At 43.0% G+C, this 12,368-nt stretch overlaps 1 protein-coding gene across 1 annotated transcript in view; it reads right to left on the bottom strand.

Annotated features, from left to right (window-relative positions):
* SETD3 (SET domain containing 3, actin N3(tau)-histidine methyltransferase) overlaps nucleotides 1–12,137 on the bottom strand; it is a 62,467-nt gene extending 50,330 nt beyond the window's left edge. Inside the window, exon 1 of the mRNA XM_068398715.1 lies at nucleotides 12,018–12,137. The gene's annotated coding sequence lies outside the window, so the exon portion shown is untranslated. The remainder of the gene's footprint in view (nucleotides 1–12,017) is intronic.
* Nucleotides 12,138–12,368: the final 231 nt, after the last annotated feature.

Consider the following 12,368-nt stretch of genomic DNA (forward strand, 5'->3'; position numbering starts at 1 on the left):
GATCCCTTTCATTCAAGAGGACTTCGTACCCCCACAGTGCTCCCAATAGCCACATAAAGCGACAAAAAACATCTTGCAAATCTCTCTAATAAAAAAGATGAAGGAAAGATGATATCCACAGCATAGAGCAAGTTTCTACAAGCTTTAAGACCTGTTCTATGCTATGTGGCAGCATATGTGGCTCTTGTCCTCAAAATGAGTTCTATTATACATTCATGTCTTGTAACAACTTAAATTGGCTCAATGTTTCAACACCACCGCTGGAACAAAAAAAGTGCTTAAGGACCTATATTTGGACACTGAATTGACACTACCCAGTGTGAACAATTAAATTGTGCTTGAAGTTATAAACATCTGAATTCAGCTACAGTTTTGTGTTATTTCCGGGAATACCTTGTTCTTACAGAAGTGAATCTAAGCAGTTTTAAAATAACTGCTGTATTTTTCTCTAGCTAAGAGTGAAGCACAGCTGTTCCATCAAGCTTCTGTCTGCAGCAGATTAACTCCCTCAGTGTGCTCAGAGATGGTACTGCTGGCACTTCACCCCAACTAGCAGTGCTTAGGGTCACTGTCAGACCACGAAGAACAACACACACCTGAACAGTACAGAAGTGTCTATTCAATGCATAGTCAATGCCAAGGACTTCCAGGCTGCGGCCAGGAACCACAGTACAAACTAGTGTGAACAAGGAAAAGGTAACAGTATGGAGAACTGCAGTGGGTATCTGCATGTCTTTTCTTATCCTTTCTAGGACACGTGGGAATATCTACGCCAGGTAATGTGCTTGCTGTTAAATGACATCATGAACCTTGTACAATTCTGAAAGACACCAGACAGCTCATTTTGAAAGAGGACGGAGTTCATGGTAGCAGGGAAGAAAAGTCTGGAACGGCACTCCACCTCCATGAGAGCATGCTACACTTTTTCACACCCAAATAGCACATCCACCCGCCTTCCTGCGCTGGGTGTGGAGTAACATCAGCTAGTTGTATGTAAAAAAAAAAAAAAAAAATACCACTGGTCTTTCTTGGAAATAATGAATCAGCATTACTATCATTCAGTCCATATGTACCCATGTGAAGTTTGAGGAAAAGGGAGCTCTTCATTATATGGTAAGGTAGTGCAATGGCTGCCAACGTGTAAGTTTGAGCTCTGGAGGCGCACTGCTACAGGAAAAAACCTTCCCAATAAAATTACTACAGACCTGCCCCATAACAGGTGCTAATGATTAGGGTCTTTTTTGTTGGGGAATCCTCACTGAAGAGACCACAGCCCTCAAGCCCAGTTATGATTACACTTCGAGATACTGTAATTCTACTATCCTTGAAAACACCCACAGCAGACCAAGCACTTAGCATTTCTAAATCCCAAAAGAATACTATTTTGACACTTCAGAAGGGAACTTCTGACAACATTTAAGTGCTATGTGTATTGTAAAAAAAAAAAAAGAAAAAGAATTTAAGAAGCTGCTTCTATGAATGCCTGATAAGTGATGGAATTGAGGGCTTAATAACAGTTGGAAAGCCTTCTAAACTTGCCTTAAGGCCACCCCCCATCTAGTGGTTAAAACAGTGACTATTCCAGAAAGTGTGACTAGAAGTTTCAGGTGAAATACTGGCAGTTTTCTGATCTTTTTATTTTAGTCCTTGAAAGTGAAGGAGCAGGTTCCTCCAAGCCCCTTTTTATCTTCTGGCATTCATAGCTGGCAACATGAGCCCTTAGAGTCTCCTCCATGTTTACTCAAACTACTGACACTGCAGTGGTTTGAAATAAGAAAGCTTTTAACGCAGGCATTTACTGGGCTGTCAGGTACAAGAAAGATGCAGCAATAAGTATTACTTGGCTTCACCCCTGAGCTTTCAAATGTTTGATAAAATACTAACTAAAATGTATACAGATCACAAGGCACTGTAAACTGCCATCAGCTTCTCAGAAATTTTAGTCCTCACAACTCAGATTAACTATGGTAGAACATTTATTTTGTATGTTTGCAAGTGATAAAACAGACCACAGCAGAAATATTTTGAATATTTACTTTAGCACACCCATTACAGAGTAAATGCATTGCGCTCTCCAGTCCCAGAACACATCAAGGGTGACCACATCACTTTCTGAAGAAAGCCCTCTTCTCTGTTTTAAGGGAGAAAGATTGAACAGCATCTTTTAACAAAAAAACTGCCTCAAGTATACTAATGTACTGTTACCCTGCCTGAAAAATCAGTTTTTCTACCCTGCCTTATTTCCACACAAACCACTAGCCGTGTCATTGATGCATCTGTCTATCCCCCAGGCAGGCCACGCATCAAAACCAAGAGTACGTGTGACCAGACCCTACAAGCTATATTTCAAAGTGTTCAGATAAGAAGCTGCAATCATTTCTATAGTCCCCCTGCAAACCCCAGGTATCTCTTTGCTCCGGTCCCTCCAAACTGAGACTTCAATGTTTGTATTTCCAGCTACCTGCATTCCTGTTTTCCCAGGGCTATCTCATTCCTGCACAGCCAGCAGAGATAATCCACTTGCTTGGATTATCTATTCCAGTGGTTTGGATTTTCAGCAGCCTCAGGCCTCTGAAGACCCAGCACCTTTCAATCTCATCTGCCATTTCTTCTTCTGCAGTAAAGGACCATGAACTGGACACTGCATTAACCAGCAAGCCACATCTGAAACACTTGCAAGATAAAATTTATATTCATCAGCCCAGAATGGAAATTTTTTCCTACGTAATATAATCTCAAGAACAAGGGAAAAAGCAGCAGCACAAGAGTGGCTGGTACTGTTAATATTCTGCCTCACAGTTCTTATAGTAGAGTTTCCTGCTTCCACAAATAGAACCACTATCTACTAGTCTGGCAAATTTCTAGATAGAGAGAGATGACTTCCACTCTGACCAATTCTTCCTTACAGAACACAAAGGACAGAACTGAACACAAACACCATGACTATTATCATAGAGAAGTTGTTCCTGACATCTTGCTGCAGGTGATACTGGTAAATGTGTCTCCACTAAAGAAAAAAGCATTCTGGGAGCAGCAGTACTTTCCAAAACTAGACTGCTCATGTCCTGTGCCTTAGGCCAACTTGTCACACACTGTCAGGGTAGAAGTCTGCAGAAATGTGCTCAAACCTGCTTTTTGTTAACCTAATCTGGCATTTCTGAGAGTTTTCTAGAAAAGATAAAGTTGTATCCTTACAGAAGGTAAAATGTTCCTCAAATTTGCAGAGAATTTTGCTTGCTTCGAGTACAACAGTAAAACCCCAGTAAAACAAATTAAATCTGCGTCACTACACTAACTTCCCACCTTCAAAGCAGGCATACACCTTTAAGATGACAACTTCCACTTACCAGAGTCTGCAAAGTTTCTGGCTGTTCATATCATTATATGAAACTCTGCACTATACCTCCAAACCATGTGCAGAGGCCAGCTACAAGACACCACAGAATAAAGCAAGCGGTTACTGCATTAGGCTGTCATTTCATTTTAGTCTTCTAAATGCCCAAACTCAAAGTGCAATGGGACAGGTTTTTGTATTCAGGCATCGATTCAAAGATTTAATAAGCCAGAGAAACAGGCTGTACAAGCCAGGCATCCTACAGTGACAGAAGGAAATCACAACATTATCTGTCATTGTCTTGAAAGCAGAAATTCTATTTTTTAACAGAGCATTGAGAAATGCAAAAATTGTAACTTCATGAGCCCTTATAGAGCTCACTATTATTCCCAAGCATCAGCTGGGAACAAAGTGAGAAATAACTGCTTGAATGTTGACTTTTAGAAAAAGGGGCAGAGAACAGATACCAGTGTGGATCTGACAACCACATGAAAACCTGACAGTCATTTTCTGCAACTCTAAGCTTTACAGTTAGATCAGCTTCTTCACTGTATCAGTACACAAAGCCTCTCAAATTGGTCTGACAACACCCATTTTACTTGCTTCTGACTGACAGAATCAGGTGCAGCATACTCCAGAGGGAATGGATGCTTCTCTATTTTAAGGACAGTTAATATATATTAATATGCTGCCAATGCAACTGTGCTTAGCGAAGTGGAAGATTAAACACTGTTGCTGCTCATCCAAAGTAGACAGTCATTTTTCCTTCTTTACCATCCAACCCTTGCTACTTTCTGCAACCCTAAAAATACTATTCCAGCATGCAAAGTTCCTCGAGGAAAGAAATTCATCCATACACAGCTCAGCTTCCTGCTGAGACCTACTTTATTTGGAGAAGGTAGCTTCCAAAGAAAAGATTATCCAGTTGCAAGATCATAGACACATATACAGCAGCCTCCAAACATGAAGACATACCAGGAATACCCAAACCCATGCAGTATTACCCTCCATGCTGAGCAGCAGTAGTTATAAAAGTGCTGCTGGCGTACAGAGGTTAGCAATGGAGTACCACAAAAAGACTGCTGAAATGCATTAGACTCATCAAGTTCCTGAATCCTAGCAGCTCTAGCCATGCCGCTTGGAAGCTAACAGACCAACCAAATGCCACAGCCTGTACAAGGTGATGGACTCAGAAGGTTGTGAGCCTATTTTTAAAAGTCAGTTTTGTTTACATAAAAAAATAAAAATTTAAAAAAATGGGTTACAGGTCTTTAGATACACACCAGTAGCTATTTCCTAGTAACATGTTCAACAAAAAATCACCTATGCAGATGCATTAAAGAAATGCTTTTGTATCAAGGGTTCAATTGGTAAAACTTAATTTATTAACTTGTAAATAGTTAATAGACTGGAAGATCTGAATATTTTATCACTGGTTTTGAAGAATTAAGAAGCCCAACTTTGTGAACATTGACATCAACCTCTATTTCGTTCCATCAATAGTCAATGGAAGAGCATATTGGTGACAATTCATTACATCCCAGTGAAAGTCTGGAAAAGTCATTTTAAAAACAGAATAAGGTGTAGTGTCTATCAAAGCAGTAAAACAGAGCCATTTTGACAAACACTGGAATGCTGCCTATATAGGTATTAAAAATATAACAAAATCATCCATATGCCTAAACACAAGGCTTTTACCTTTAAGTGAGTTTTCAAAACAATAAATCATAGTCTGTTATATTTATTAAAAAAATTTTAAAAAGTAGCATCAAATGCTCCAACAAATCTTATACAGCTTCCCAGAACCAGAGATTTGATGCAAGAGTATTTGCTAACTTGGGCATCTGTTCTTGGTTTCACAGAATATGCTCTAGTGGCCTACTACTTTTCACCTCTTCTAAAAGCATGCAGTTGAAACCTGAAGGATGGAAGGAAAGCTATTCTGCTACTACTCCACCATTTTTAAGATCTGTACACAGGTGAGACTTTCAATGATCGCTTCCTCCAAGCTCAGGAATGGTCCATCTCTATGTGCAGGATGTTAAGCAAAGGTGACAGGAGGTCTGTATGAATGAACAAGATGCTCCTGACAAAATTCAAACAAAGAAACAGAAGAGGTGGAAGCAGGGCCAGGTGACCCAAAAGGAAGTGAGACACTGTTTTAGCATGCAGGGATGGGGTCAGGAAAGCCAAAGCCCACTTGAAGTTGAATCTAGCAAGGGACAGGAAGTACAAGACAGTAAGAATGGCTTCTACATGTGCATCAGCAGCTAAAGGAAGATAAGACTAAGCAAGGTGTGAGCCTGCTGCTGAAAGGGGCAAGGGACCTGGTGACAAAGGACACAGACAAGACTTCAGTACTCTATGCCTTCTTCACTGATAAAACCTGCCTTCAGGAATCCCAGGCCCTGAGACCTGGTGTAAGGAAGACTTATCCTCAGTGAAAGAGGATCAGGAAAAGAAAAATTTAAACAAATTTAAAAAAGAAACACCTCACAGAATCTCACATTGGAAAGGACCGCTGGAGGTCGACTTGTCCAACTCCCCTGCTCAAGCAGGGCCACCTAGAGCCAGCTTCCCAGGACCATGTCCAGATGGCTTTTGAATATCTCAAAGAATGGAGACTCAGTCACCAGACAGTGCTCAGTCACCTTCACAGTAAAAAAAGTTTTTCCTGATGTTCAGAGGGAACCTCCCGTTTCAGTTTGTGTCAGTTGCTTCTTATCCTATCACTGGGCACCACTGAGAAGAGTCTGGCTCTGCCTTCTTTCCACCCTCCCTTCAGGTATTTATACACACTGAGGAGATCCTGCTGAGCCTTCTTTTCTCTAGGCTGAACAGTCCCAGCTAGGAAAGTCCCTTAATCATCTTAGTGGCCCTCCACTGGACTCTCTCCAGTAGCTCCATCTCTCTCTTGTACTGGGGAGCCCACAACTGGACACAGTACTCCAGCTGTGGCCTCATCAGTACTGAGAGGAGTGAAGCTGTTGAAGCAATTAAACTTGGAAGCCATTCCCAAACATATGAAGGGCAAGGTGATTGTGAATAGTCAGCATGGATTTATGAAGGGGAAGTCATGCCCGACCAACCTTGTAACCTTGATGGGAGAGCAGTGGATGCTGTTCATCTCTACTTTAGTAAGGCTTTTGACACTGTCTACATCACATCCTCATAGCCAAGCTGATGAAATACCAACTAAATAAACAGACAGTGATATGGACTGAAAACTGGCTGCATTGCTGGGTTCAAAAGGTTGTGATGAGAAGCACGAAGTCCAGCTGGAGGCCACTCACAGTAGTGACCCCAGGGATTAATACTGGGACCAAGACTATTTATCATCTTTACTGATGACCTGGACAATGAGACAAAGTATACATACAGATTCACAAATTATAACTGCAGACGCTAAGACACTGTTCACTTGAAATACCTATAAGCAAATCTGCAAAACAAAAGTTCTTGTCAGAAATATTTCAACACAAAAGCTCTTAAAGGTAAAAGCTCCTTCTCTCAGTACTTGAAGTTATTATGTGGCTATATCTATAAACTTTGACATCAAGTACAGATAACCAAATGGCTCCAAGAGTGGCCACAGAGACAATTAATCCAACCCCTCAAAGGGCCTGTCGGGGACAGGAAACAGCCTGCACCTCATGCTTGGTTGCCACCGTCCCTTCCCTGCCAAGTAACTCATATTACCTTAAATTATCATCATTATGGGCAAACTGAGCAAGACCCAGCACATGGGAGATACTGGACCATCAACACAGGTTCCATGGAAGTGGAAATCCACACATCGCATCCTCTTCCCATTCCACTAAAACAATACTGGGCGAAAACTTTGGGTGCTAGTGCTATAAAGCATTAAAGTCAAAGGAAGATTCTGCTATTTCTTTTAACTACTTTCTAAGAAATATAGGCAGCATTTGCAACGTAAGAGACTTAGTTTGATTGAGTTGCGTAATTCCATCACCGTATATCATATCCTAAAATATACACACATATATATAAAAAGCAAAACTTAGAAGTTGATCCACATGCAAAAGGCCAGAATCAGACTGCTAACACAAGAGCCCCAGAGACGGACTCCCCTCCTTTCAGTGCAGATTGCTCACACTCTTAACAGAAACAACTGACAAGCAACTTATTTGAACTGAACAGTTTACAGTCCACCTTCAGCTACAAAGATAATTTTGGCCTACATTAAAACACTGGCTGAAATCCATGGTGGTTCAAGCACTGCTGTTCAGGCACTTCCAGGACAGGTCAGCCAATTCCTTCAGAGATATTGGGAAGACATCCAAGAATAAAATAAAATAGGAAGTAGATGTTGTCACACTCTAATATTTAAGAGCCTTTGACTTTGGGCTCAAAAAATCCTTCTGAAAAGGAAAAGAAATCTCAGATTAGAAGTTATATTCCATATTGATACTGAATAGGATATTAGCAGCTACAGTCTCAGAAACATGCCTTTTGCTTTATGCCTGTCTTATATATTACTTAGATGTAGCTGGCTTCACAGCATGTAAACACCTGTTTGCATGTACTCACTGGAGATAAAACTGATCTCAAGCACAGTCATTCACATCTCGGCATGCTTAAGCCCAGGCTAGAAGGACAAGTGGAATCCTCCCTGCAGCTGACAGATCTGGTAACAGATCCCAGAATTGAAATGCAAGACTTCGGTGCTAGTTCCTCCTTACTTCAAAGAAAGAAAAAGCATTAGCAGACTTGCTGAACTTGAGTATGGGAAGTGGTAAAGGACAGACAGGGATAGATGGAGCAACTGGAACAATAATTTGGTGGAAGAGATGCAGGCAATAGCCAATGTAGGGCAGAGCAGCTAAAAACAGAAAAAGGGAGCAAAGAAGGTTATAGCAGAGGAAGGGCAAGAGCAAGAATGCAAAGCAGTGTTAAAAACACTTGGGCACTGAACTTGCCTTTTAATTACTACAACATAAGCCTCTTCAAAGTTTAGCTCCAAATACACAAGACTAAAGCCAGACAATACTAATGGGGCATTTTTATGGTACAATGAAGAACTCCTAGTGTACTTTATTTAGATTTGAGAGGTCCTTTCTCATATTTTACATTGGTAGTCTTGGTTAAAACATTATTAAACATCTAAAACCATGCCTAGGAAGCTGAATTGTCTCTAATAAGTTAGCTGGCAAAGGATGGTCAGAATTAAAGTAATAATCCCCTGTTTGCTATACAAAGCTGTACCATCACAGGTTTGCCATCATTAGCACAAGTCTAAAGCATCTGGACAAGAGGGAAGACTGAACCACTGTTGTATTCACTGCATGCATCTACCCTGCAGAGGACAAACTTTATTAATCCCATTTTGGTTTTAGGTTAAGGAAAGAATGATGGTACATAAATATTCAGGCTGGACAGGGCTCTGAGCAACCTGATCTAGGTGAAGATGTCCCTGCTCACTGCAGGGGGTTGGACTAGATGATCTTTAAAGGTCCCTTCCAACCCAAACTATTCTATGATTTTACGATTACTGTGATACTGGGAAGAAGCCACTCTGCTGAATAATACCAAAAAGACATTACTAAAATCAGCTAAATGTTTATTTGATGCACTTACAAAAAACATCAACTCCAACAAATTTAGCTAATTGTTGGGAAGCAGCTTCCAAAGACATTTGGTCTTATAATTAGAATTAAAGAGAACATGTCTTGACAATATTCTGACTTGGGATGCTCAGGATACTCCTAGATCTACTGAAGAAAAAAGAAGAAGGTATGTCAGTCTGACATTTGTTCTCCTCCCCCCAACTCCATTGCTACCTGGATAGCTACTAAATACAAGACTGCCTCACAAACTAAATATAAACTTCTGGTAAGAAATTATTAATTTGAAGGGAACACAAAATGCTAAAGGACAAAGAAAAATGGCTACATCCAAGACAACATCTCAAAGAAAAGTATGTATTTAATAATTACCATCACTTTTATCAGCTTGCTAATTCTGAGCTATTATATTAATAGCTATAGGATTGTCCCCACATCATCCTGCCTTCCATTATAGCTTCCTTAGGCAGAATGAGTGCTTCTTACTATAAACATCTCACTGATCTCCTAGGGAAGATAGTTTACTAGCTGCCCCACAGGAAACAAGCCTTTCTTAATGATTAATAACCCCTCTGCCTCCCTTTTGAACTAGCTCCTCAGACAACTATTTGGCCAGAAAAAATATTTACTCTTTGCAGAAAAGAAACAATAAACAGACTGTTAAACTCGACCACTTTGCCAGCCCACTTTTGTCATTTCATTTCTTTGCTTGAGTTTTTAGCTCCTCCTGAAGACTCCCACAGACTTTTTTCCACCCAAAATTCCTTTCAAGCAGAATGAAAAAAACTAATGTACTGTTTTTATTTGCATGTTTCTAAACATGTTCTTCCTTTAGAAAATATTAACCTCACTTTATAAAATTTAACTCCTAATTGAGTTACTGATTTCAGTCATCAGCACAGAGCTAACACAACAGCACAGTCCTCCAAAACCCCTTGACGCTTAAACCACAGGCATGGTGATGCATCCTTTAACAAGCACTGAACACTAAGGCATTCTGGCAGTAAAGATACAGATCGCCTGAGATCTCCAACACCCTCAAACTGCCGCTTTCTTTCAAAGAGCAACCACTAAAAGATTCATTTGCTGAAAACTACCCAATATGTCACTTCAACTGTATAATCAGCACCACTATGATAAAGTATGTAATACTTTAGATACAGTAGATATATCTAAGTTCATTATATTTATTACAAAAAAATCATTAAGATGTACAACTTTCTATGCAGAGAGACATTATATGATTTATTTTTAAACTATGTACACTATTGAAATTAGAAGCTTATGTCAAGACTCAGATCTGACTTCAGTGCACAGATCAGGCCATCTCTAACTGGGAACAGTAACAAATTATTTCAGGGTTTGCAGCATTTCTTCCCCCAAGATCCTGAGTCTATTTCTAGGCACACCATGCTATGGAAGTATTTTCAACTGTACTTCAACATATACTTCGATCCAGCTTGCTAAACATAACTGAAAGCTCTACTAAAGCACAAGCTGGCATGCTTGAACCATATTATATTACTTAACTGAGCAAAAATATCTGGAAACACCCCCGCCTTTGTGCCTATCACACCATTCGTTCCACAAACTTGTACACTGGCTTACTGTTTTATACCAGGAACCAGATACTGGACACGCAGAATGCTCCAGCTGTTTACTCACCTACAAAATACTGTGTTTCACCTCATAGCTACAAGCTTACAACAGCTGAAAGCAGAAAGCACTTGTGAGATATAAGGCTAACACTAGTAGCAATATTCACAGAACAAAGCTGTCACCTGAAGAGACAGGTGCTTACATTACATGCTCTTAGAAAGGAGAAAGGCAATTTGCTTTCAACTTTACCTCACAAGCAAGCTTAGGTTCCAAGGCCAAGTCCATCCAAAAGAGCAGGTATCAAGCTTGGGAGAAGACCAAGCTTGAACTAAACTGTGAGGGACAACTTCCAAAAGGAAGAACAGAGCTTGTCCTGACAGCTAAATATTGTCTTTGGGTAAAAACACAAATGCGATACTTAAATTCAAAATTTAGGAAGTTGCTAAGAATTAAAGATGAATGGCAAACATAGCCTTAGCTTAAGCAACTCTAAGCAAATGCTGCTGGGAGAGAATGAAGACGAGGAAGTGTTCACGAGAAGTTCTGTCTCGGCAGCTGCTGCAGTAACAGGTGGAGGCTGTTTCAGGAGTAACACCCCTGTACATAAACAGTTTAAATGATTTATTCTAATTTCAAAACCCACCTTTTTTTCTCCAAATAGGTTTAATCCCTTTACTAAAGCAGCCTGCAGACTGGGTGGGAAAAGGAAAGAAACCAGAGCACTCTTTTTCTGCCAGAGGAATACTCTGAGGAGCCACATACCAGCAGAAATGCTCCTGAGCCAGACCCTGAGCTGGAGGTGCTAGAGGCTCTCTGGAAAGCCGAAGAAGTAGGAGTAGGGAGTATTCAAAATGTGTCACGCATAAAAAAAGGCATTACATCACGGGGAAAGCAGTTTTAAGCCATTTGTTTTACTCTGGTTCCTGATCAGCCTCTCGGGGAGGGGGTACAAGGGAAACGAGCGTGAAGACGCGAATGTCACCGCCTCGCTCGCTCTAAACCCGCGCAGACCGGCTTGAAACGAGACCGACCCACCCACGGCGGAGCGGGCCGAGGGAGGGGAGAGGCGAGGCGGCGGGAGGGAGAAACGCCCCGGCGAGTGGGAGCCGACAGCCGGCCCCCCGCTCCCCCGCCCGCCGGACGGGAAATGCAGCTCCTCGGGGCGGCGGCCCCGCACGCGGAGAGGCGTGGCGCGTGGGCGACCCGAGCGTGGGGTAACGGCCGCCCGGCCCGCCGGGCCGCCACGCCGGGGAGGAGGAGGCCGGGACCGGCGCCCCGGGCGGGAGTGGGGGGGAAAGAAGGGGGCGGCGAGGCCTGGGCCCGCAGAGCGCGCCCCGGGGATGTCCGGAAAGAGCGGCGCCTCCCGCGGGAAGGGAGGCAGCGGGGCTGGCCGCAGCGGGGCCAGGCCCCCAGGGGGGCTGAGGGGAAGGGCCGGGGCCCGGCGGGGCGGGCCTGGCCGAGGGGCAGCCGGCTCAGGTGGGAGAGGGGCCTTGCCTTACCTCCCGCGCGGCGGCAGCTCCTGCCTCGCCTGCTGGGAGCGGCGCGGAGCCCCGGCCGCTGCTGCCGGACGCCACTGCCCGCGGGTGGGGAGGTGGTGGCCGAGCTCGCCCCAGCCCCACACTCCCGGCCCAGTCCCACCCCCTCCCTCGTCCCGCCGTCGCCATTGGCCCAGCCGCGTCCGGCCGGAAGACCCCGCCCCCTCCGGGACCCATGGCAGCCAATCCCCAGTGACCACCCCTTCGCCTGCGCTACCGGCCCTAAAACGGGGCAAGACCGCTCCCCTATTGGCTGAGATTTAACCCACGCCTTCAGCTTCCTACTGGCTTCCACGGCTTGCAATCTTCTCCCTC

Source organism: Nyctibius grandis, chromosome 4 (assembly GCF_013368605.1).
Source record: "Nyctibius grandis isolate bNycGra1 chromosome 4, bNycGra1.pri, whole genome shotgun sequence".
NCBI lineage: Eukaryota > Metazoa > Chordata > Aves > Nyctibiiformes > Nyctibiidae > Nyctibius > Nyctibius grandis.